The 9,028-nt window shown below is 45.2% G+C and overlaps 1 long non-coding RNA gene across 1 annotated transcript in view; it reads left to right on the forward strand.

Moving 5' to 3' along the window:
* LOC123577086 overlaps nucleotides 1-6,427 on the forward strand; it is a 75,997-nt gene extending 69,570 nt beyond the window's left edge. Inside the window, exon 3 of the long non-coding RNA XR_006701705.1 lies at nucleotides 5,471-6,427. This is a non-coding gene — a long non-coding RNA (uncharacterized LOC123577086). The remainder of the gene's footprint in view (nucleotides 1-5,470) is intronic.
* Nucleotides 6,428-9,028: the final 2,601 nt, after the last annotated feature.

Here is a 9,028-nt window from a genome sequence, read left to right on the forward strand (position 1 = left end):
TGATATGATATATGATGCATAACATAATATAATACTACACAGTACAATATAATACAATACGATATAATACAATAGTGGTAGTGCTCTGGAGTCAGACAGACCAGGGATCAAATCCCATCTTCACACAGTAGCTGTGCCTGCAACCTTGACCAAATTACTGAACTTCTCTTTGAAGCCCCAGCTTCCTCACATGGAAAACAGGACTGATAATAACAACAGGACCTATATTACAGGATTTTGTGAGGATTAGATGAGATAACACACATAAAATGGTTGACTTACAGTAATGCCCATAGATCTTAGTTATTGTGTATGGGTAGTGATAAGAGGCCTAGGGTTAAAGGCTGTAGCAGATACATATTTAGTTACTCATTTACAACTGTTTACTGAGTGTCCACTTTGGGCCAGCCCTGGGGATGCATTGACGAGTGGAAAAGAATGAAGGTTCTGCTCTCTCTGGGCTTATAGCATAAAAGGAGAGATATATATCAATCAACAGTGACACTGTGGATGCATGAGCATAAATGGAGAGACATACTTTCAAAGGAGGGATCACAGTTCGGTGAGAGCAAAGCAAAGGAAGCTGACCCAAACTGGGCATCCAGGAAGGCTTTCCAGGGGATGTGCAGACCGAGCTGAAGGCTAAGGATTGGGAAGAAGCTTGTGAGGGAAGGGGAGAGGAGAGAACGTGTCGCAAAGACAAAGAGAAGGGCAGGAGCGAAGGCAAGTTGCCGGCCCAGGGAGGAGTGGGTAGCAGGTGGTCGGCTGAAGCTGGAGATGGGGGTGAGGGCCTCTGAGTCATGGCCAGGGTAGGGGTCGGCAACAGGAAGGTTGAAGATGGAGAGAGGAACGGCAGGAGGGAGACGTCCAGACTATGGTGGCCCCGGAACCCACATTAAGGATGTTGATCTTTACTCCTCCAGCAGGGGGTGCTACATCTGATTTGAGTTTCAAGAAGGTCCTATGGAGGCAGGCCTCCAATGTCGTTCTGCCTCCTCCTCTCAGTTCTTCCTCCCAACCACTCACAGCCAAATTACAGTGAATTATGTGGAAGCCACTTCCATGGCTTCTGTCTGATCTTCCCGCAGAGATCACAGACCCTCCAAGGGCCAGAGATGTGTGCTCCGTGCCCTACCCACAGTGACGCACAGTCTTGAAAACAGTAGGCGCTTTGAGGGAGCACATACCTGACTATAATAAGACAAAGCCAAGTGGAAGGCAATGTCTCACTTTCCACAGAGAAAGCCTACTTGGATATAGGCCCTTTTATGAAATAGTACAATGTTTACTTCCATACTGAATGGATCAATTTACTTGCATCTTATATAAAATAGTAATAGTTATATTTAGAAATATCATTCTCCCCAACCTTTTTCTTGTGTGTGTGTGTTTTTTTTTTAAAGTTCAGGTCATAAAATAATTGCATTCAGACTCTTCCCAGGCGCCTTTATCATTTGCCTTTGTCATCACTAAGGCCGTTTTTGAATAATCTAACACTGCGTATCACCCCCACTTCTAAATTGTTCAAGACACAGCACTTTGAATCCAGGTAAGATGCTGTAACTGAAAATTTTATTCCAAGCCTCAAGAGGTTTTTACGTTTGTCTTGTGGGTGGATATTTATGATCTCCACAAGGTCACCACTGGCAATGTGCTTTTTTTTTAAAGTGAATTTTAAAAGGCCTGCTTAAAATATCTTCAATATTTTTAATGATGAAGTCATATCTTCAGAAATAACAACAAAATCTGTGTTAAATATTTTTACCTCTCTTTTCCCCCTGGTGTTATCAGGTGACATCTGTAGGCCTCCAGTCTTCTCTCCCTCACCAACCAGCACCAGCTGAGGTCACTTCAGGCTGATGTCTTCCTCCAAATGCTTCCTTGATGTTCAAAAAAAAGTAATTGAGAAAGTGTCAAGAATGAGGGAACTTTGGGGGCGCCTGGGTGGCTCAGTCGGTTAAGCGGCCGACTTCGGCTCAGGTCACGATCTCGCGGTCCGTGAGTTCGAGCCCCGCATCAGGCTCTGTGCTGACAGCTCAGAGCCTGGAGCCTGTTTCAGATTCTGTGTCTCCCTCTCTCTCTGACCCTCCCCTGTTCATGCTCTGTCTCTCTCTGTCTCAAAAATAAATAAACGTTAAAAAAAAAAAAAAAGAATGTGGGAACTTTGCAAGGGCTTCTGTTCTATGAAACAGTTGTCAGGGAAACCTGTTGCCTTATAATCAGACTTGTATGGTAGTTGCTTATCAAATGAATATACTTGCTTAGCTCACCTTGTGATCGTGGCTCAAGGGACACAGGAAAATGTGGAAGCTTTTCCTGGGAAAAGTATTGCATAATTTTTAAGAACATATTTCATTTATCTTAAGCCATGGTTCTCAAATAGGGGCAATTTTGCCCCCCAGGGGACATTTGGCAGTCCCTGGAGACATTTTTGGTTGTCACATCTGGGGGAAGGGTACCCCTGGCATCCGGTGGGTAGAAGCCAGGGGTGTTGTTAAACATCTGCATTACACGGGAGACCTCCGTAGCAAAGAGTTATCGGTCCCCAAATGTCTATAGTGTCAAGACTGAGAACCCTGGCTTAAACTGAGTTGATGACAATTGGCTTAACCAGAATCCAGGACAATGATTGGCAAAACAAGGAATGTCTACTTCCTAAGCATCCTCAGCCCCACCCCTTCTCGTCTTCAGGTTCTGTGTTTCCTCTTCTTCTGGAAGCTGGGCTGTGAAAATCAACTCTTCTTTTCTGCTCTCCTCTTTTCTTCCTTCTCTCATATCTGCCCCCCCACCAGTCTCTCTGAACATGAGTAAATGAGGGAATCCAGAATGCTTGTTTACTCAGAGAGGGTTGGTTTTCAAAAGGTAGGCGTGGTTCTTGGTCCTTCCTACTTTTCTCTCCCAAGTCTGAGCCATAAGATCCAGATGGTTCTAGAAATGGAGCAAGTGTCAAACCAAAGCATGTTGAATTAAAATAGCATCTGTAAGAACATGAGCCCTGGAGCCAGGGGCTGAATCGGCTGTCTGTCACTCACTAGCTGGGTGTCTCAGTCAGCTCAGGCTGCTATAACAAAATACCACAGACTGGCCGGCTTAAACAACAAACATACTTCTCACAGTTCTGGAGGCAGAGAGTTTAAGGTTAAGGTGCATGAAGATTCAGGTTCTGGTGAGAGCTCTGCAAGCTCTGGCTTGCAGGTGGCTGCCATTTTGCTGTGTCCTCACGTAATCTTTCGTGTGTGTGTGTGTGTGTGTGTGTGTGTGTGTGGAGGGGGGGGGAGGGAGGGAAGGAGATCTTCCTCTTTTTATGAAGGCACTAATCCTGTCATGAGCACCTCCCTCAAGACCTCATTTGAACCCAATTACCTTCCCAAGACTCCGTCTCCAAAATATCATCACATTGGGGCTCGGGTTTCAGTATGCGAACTTTGGGGATCTGGGGACACAAACATTCAGTCTAACACACTGGGTAACCAAGGGCAAGGGGTTTAACGTCTCTGGGCTTCTGTTTCCTCCTCCATCTACAAAATGAAGATGGTACCTCAAGGGGGGTGGTGAGGACTACACGAGATACTGTAAGTAAAGTGTTTGGGACAGTCATGCACACGCGTGCCAAATTTCGCAATTTTTGTGAATCCCAACCACCACAGAACTCACAACATCCACGAGTCGTTCTGGTGTACTCCAATTACTGGGATTCTCCTTTCTCTGAAGACTTTCAGAGCCTTTCGATAATGCCACACAAGGTACTCCTCAGTTCTACTATCTCGTATTACTCATGAAGAGATGGTGCTGATACGTCCGACGCCTTGGCCTTCACAACCAGACCATAACCCCCTTGGAGACGGGGCTGCCCTTAGTGCTTCTTCATCATCTGTGGTAGTGATGGGACAGAGTATCGGGCTGCAGTTAGACCCACCTGTGGGAGACTTCTGGGTCTCATCCCTGAAAGTACGTGGGAATATGTGTCTCTTCAGTCGATGTTGCTGTCCAGCCAGTTTAGCGAACCTTTTTTGTTACAGGAAGTAATTACCAAACACTTCTTGGCTGTGATTAAGAGAAGACACGAGCATAAGCTGAGGGCCTCCTAGACACCAGGCACTGTGTCGAGTGCTTTCTACGCATGGGTTCCCGAAAGCCTAACGGTCTGCTGGAGTAAATATTATCACCCTACTTTTTGTGCACGAGGAAACTGAGGTGCAGAGAGGTTGAGGTCTGCCAGTCACAGAACTGATGGAGAGTTCAAGCTGTCCCCTCCAGAGCTCATGCCCTCAAAGCCACCCCACGCTGCCTGCATGTTGGTGGATTACTGGATCATTTGATGGCTTCCCAGTAGCTGCCCTATTGGTGGGACCATTGCATCAAGCTATACACCCCATCGCTCACAACCCCTCACAAATTTTTGGTTCTTAAAGTGTTGAATTCCTCCGATCAGAATTTTGCCTGACTGCAGGGCTTAGGGTATGTTGTGGAAAAAAAGAAAAAGAAAAGGAAAAAGAGAGGGCCTTTGGGGAAGAAGGTTCGCGATCACACGACCAGCCTCCTCTGAAAGGCGAGCCAAGGAGACCACCCTACGTATCCCTTTGCAGGGATCATTTCACCGTTTGCTATTTTGGTTGCTCTTAACTGACTTCCCAGAGTCCTGAGAAACATATCCTCATGCCATTAAAATATATGTAGTGCTGAACCCCTAGTCCCTCCCTCGCCCCCCATGTCATGGATAAATGCACAACCTGCAGCCGTGACATGGGGAACGCTTCCCCCCTACGTGAAGCTGCTTCCAAGCAGCTCACGTTAGCTTCCGGCCGGTGTGTCCCCGACGCAGAACAGTAGGGAAGCAGGAAGGTCAATCCATCATCAGTCACGAGTTAACCCCCTTTTTATTTTAACACGGGACTCAGACGATTTGAACATGCTTGTAGGAAAAATTGCTCTCCCTTTCCCAAGTGATCCTGATGGATACTGATGTTTTTATGATTATTAATAAAATCTCTGAGACAGAATTTTATGGGCGCACAGAGACTCTAAAAAGTCATTCTTTGCCTTGGAAAATTGTGTATGGTGAGGGTGATAGAGGAAATTTTTAATAAGTGTGTTCAAGTGGAAAATCAGGGCGCAAAAGACGGAATTTTAAGAATCTGCTCTGGCTCCTTTGGACATTGAACTCGCTTCCTGCGAAGGCCTTCCGGGATGTGTTTCCCGAAGATAGTTCACCCCCAGGAAACAGTTTCAGTTTAGGTGGACAGAAGTCTTTTGGGGAAAAATGCATTGTTAACTATTCGTTGGCTTGTGTATTTTTTTGTTCGTTCGTTTGTTTGTTTTTATCATCTGTCTTGCCTTCTCCCTTCTTCCTCTTTCCTTCCTTCCCCACGTCAGTTCTGTCAACATTCTCTTCGGGATTCCATGGATCTATCTATTCGCTGAAAAGTGGAAAATCAAAGTGACTAACAAAGAAACCCCCGTTCCTTTTTAGCCTCCAAATGAGATGGGTTGGAAAAGGAGACAAACACCACGGGCCTGATGACTTAAACATCGATGCGCCCTGAGCAAACAGGAGGGAAAGAGCGGCCGGCACCTGCTTGGTAATCAGCTTTGTCATTCATGCAGATATTGTGAGGACAATTCCTTGCCGAAGCCTGGAAAATCTTAGCTTTGTTCGGTGCAAGGCAACAGACAGGCCCTGTTTCCAGGCGCAGCTCTTGCTTCAGCAATCAAGAGTGGCCGCGAGTAACTCTGGACCTACCTACCTGTGGATCTCCTTGACCTTCGCCAACACTTCTGCCTCCTCCCCTGCCTCTTCTTCCCCCAGTGTTGGGACTCCTGTCAAATCCTGTATTTAAAACGAGAATCCTGGAAAAGTTGGTCATTGCCAGCACGTAATGACAGGTTGGCTAATTGATAGTGTGCCTTCAAAAACGGGAGTGGGACAAACAAGGCAGCTAATTTTGATAATGAACAGATTCGAGGCAAACAGGCGACAGCGTCCTTTGCATATGGTTCCACACCAGCCGTGTGTTTGTTTGGATTCTATGTTAATTTTAGAAACTGGAAAACACCACATGCCAAATTGGTTGATTGAAATAATGCTACTTCCCAGAGGCTGACAATCTGTTGTTTCTTGCAGGAGGCAAGAGGTTACCCGATGAGTGTTGACTTAGTTGCAGGCAAGAGTCTCATGGAGAATAGAGACAGTTGTCCAGGTAATTCACTGCCTCGGTGAACTGGATGCTTGGAGTATTTTGATTCTGCTTTATGTCTGTCTGTGTATCCCTCGATTCATGCATTTATGCTTCTATTTGTTGTGTAATTGGTTCGATTCTCTTTGCCAGTATACACCTTCACTCTATTTTGATCTGGAACATTGCCTTTTTTTTTTAATGTTTATTTTTGAGAGAGAGAGAGAGAGAGAGACAGAGACAGAGCTCAAACAGCGAAGGGGCAGAGATCGAGGGAGACACAGAAACCAAAGCAGGCTCCAGGATCTGAGCTGTCAGCACAGAGCCTGATGCAGGACTCGAACCCATGAACCATGAGATCATGACCTGAGCTGAAGTCGGACGCTTAGCCAACTGAGCCACCCAGGTGCCCCTGGAACATTGCCTTTTTAGTCAAAGTTATACAGAGTATTTTTCCTAAAGGCATGTCAAGGAAGTTGGTCATCTTAAACAATCTATAAATATTTCTTCCTGAAAGGGAATTGATTTTTTGGACTTTTAAAACCCAACAACATATAAGTTGCTGTGTTTTAAAATGAATGTACGTAAGGGAGAAAGAAAGGAAGAGAGGTGGTTTGGTTTGTGATTTTAAATTTAGACAAACTGAAGAAACATACTCTTTCTTTAAATAAATAAATACTGTCTGCTAAATTACATTGTTGAATTTTAAATCCTGTGATAAAGTGGTACTTACCAGGACTATAAACTATAAAGATAAACATTTCTGCTCTTGTGGGACTTCTATTTAAAAGTAGGAAAGATAATTTTAACAGAGCGTCATATAATGGCGAGCATGGTAGCCAGCTGATTATAAAATTATAAATGTTAATTTTTGATTCACATTTTGCAGACGTGGACGCCGGGCACGGTTATATATGTCAGTTTCTGTCGTCAGTCTCACCCAAAGAAACCATTCGCTAGTGAAAGACTCAACACTGAGCATTATTTAATGGGAATAAAACAAGACCATTCAGGGCAGGTTTTGCTTGAGAGAAGTCCCCTCAGAATATCAGGGAGATACTTCAGATAAACATTCAGAATTACCTCCTGGCTAAGCAAGCAAGCGGGGGAAAAAAGAAAAAAGAAAAAAGGAAAGAACAAGAAAAAAGAAAAAAAAAATCTCACCCAAGACCCCCGTGGCAAGTGGAAAGGATTTGGAAGAGCTCATAATTTGGGCTTTCAGCTGTTTTGCTGGGTTGTTAGTATTTGGTTTTATCCAAGAGCAATTCTGGATTTTAAGGCATCCTTCCTTGTTGCAAAGATAAATAAACAGAAATTCAGACTTTCAGGGAGAATTGGACTTTTATTTCCTTCTTCCTCATTAGAACGTATTGAGACCCCTATCCCCACCTCTTTTTCAAGCCTTTCTGTTTCATGTTAACTCTTTAAAGAAAAGAAGGAGGCACAAAACAAGCAGCAAGAGAACCTTGGGAGGGGGTTCCTGTGAATGTTTTTAGAAATAAAACACAACTCTTCCTCTTTGCCTTAACGAGCATTTAGGAGGCCCTGCGATCAGGCCATCGGTAATGAGAGAGAGAGGCATGGCTTTGCTTCACTATTGTAGTTTAAATAGATTTGGAATCCAGTGAAATGGTTTTGTTCTAATTCTATCCTTTTTTTCTCAGTTCACTGACTTCTCAAAGAAAGACTTTCCAAAGTAGCTGGCAGTTTCCAGTACGATAAGGCGAGGGAGGGGGACATTTTTGTTGCTGTTTGCTCTGTCCTGCCTTTTCCCCACTTCAAGGATCTGAGGCCCCATGGAAACCCTTGGAGTACTCATGGCCAGTATGGACTGTTATAAATAAAATACAAATCAAAAGTGTCATTCCACTTGGTCCTTTAGGTTCTTAAGCAGAAGAATGTTCTGATCACTGAAGCCATTTCAGGGCCCGAAATTAGAAAGTAATAAAAAATATCACACTCTCCCTGGTGGGTAGTACATTTAATTGGTTCCCCAGCAGGAGTCCAGCCTGAAGTCAGAAAGGCTCACTCTCTAGATCTCTGCTTCCAAAGGACCGCATGCAAACATGACCAAGTCAGTAAGAAACTGAGTGAAGGGAAACCGGAAAACCAGAGACAAATGCAGAAAAGAAACAGCTCAGGGCTAGGAAGAATAAAGAACAAAAAATGCATTAACCCCAAATTTCTTTAGCCAACACACCAACATATGCACAGATCAGGCAGTAAATTGTTGCTTTTAGAGCGGCCTGGATCAACATGCGTGTTTAGGGCAGAAGTGACTTTGGAGTCAGCTCTGGTTGCAGGACGTTCTTCGGAAGAAAACGGACTGTCCTCGCAGACTCCTGACTGTTTGGGATTTGTCTTAGAAGACCGGCCAGAGCCTTGATTCGAAGCTCACTCCTGGCCTCCGGACACGTGGCCATGCTGGCCCCGTGAAACACGCTCTCCAGAGTTTGGATGCCGAGTAGTTGGGACTTCACGGCAGTCGCCGGGACCACTCAGCCCCACAGAGCCTGATACTCTGCTGCCACCTTCTGTCCCAGCCTTGACGCCGAGAGGCTGTTCAACTCTGGGCTGTCCAGAAAACTCGGTGACTGTCCCCTCTGCCTTTGAGGGTCAGGCCCTGGGTGACCTGTGCCCTCCCGAGGCATTCGTGCCTCTCTCTTCACGTCCGCCTGGAGGCCTGTCCGCTTTGGGTTTGGCCCTTTGAAATGGCTTCTTCCAGAACCAATCTCAGCTTGTTTGCTTTCCTCCCTTCCTCCCAGATCTCGAAGTTTCCATAGGGAGAGGGGTCTGGAAAAAATGCAGCTGAAGGCAAAGACAGGGCTTTTTGTTTTCAAACCGTCAGCACACTT

Source organism: Leopardus geoffroyi, chromosome D2, assembly GCF_018350155.1.
Source record: "Leopardus geoffroyi isolate Oge1 chromosome D2, O.geoffroyi_Oge1_pat1.0, whole genome shotgun sequence".
NCBI classification, from domain to species: Eukaryota; Metazoa; Chordata; class Mammalia; order Carnivora; family Felidae; genus Leopardus; species Leopardus geoffroyi.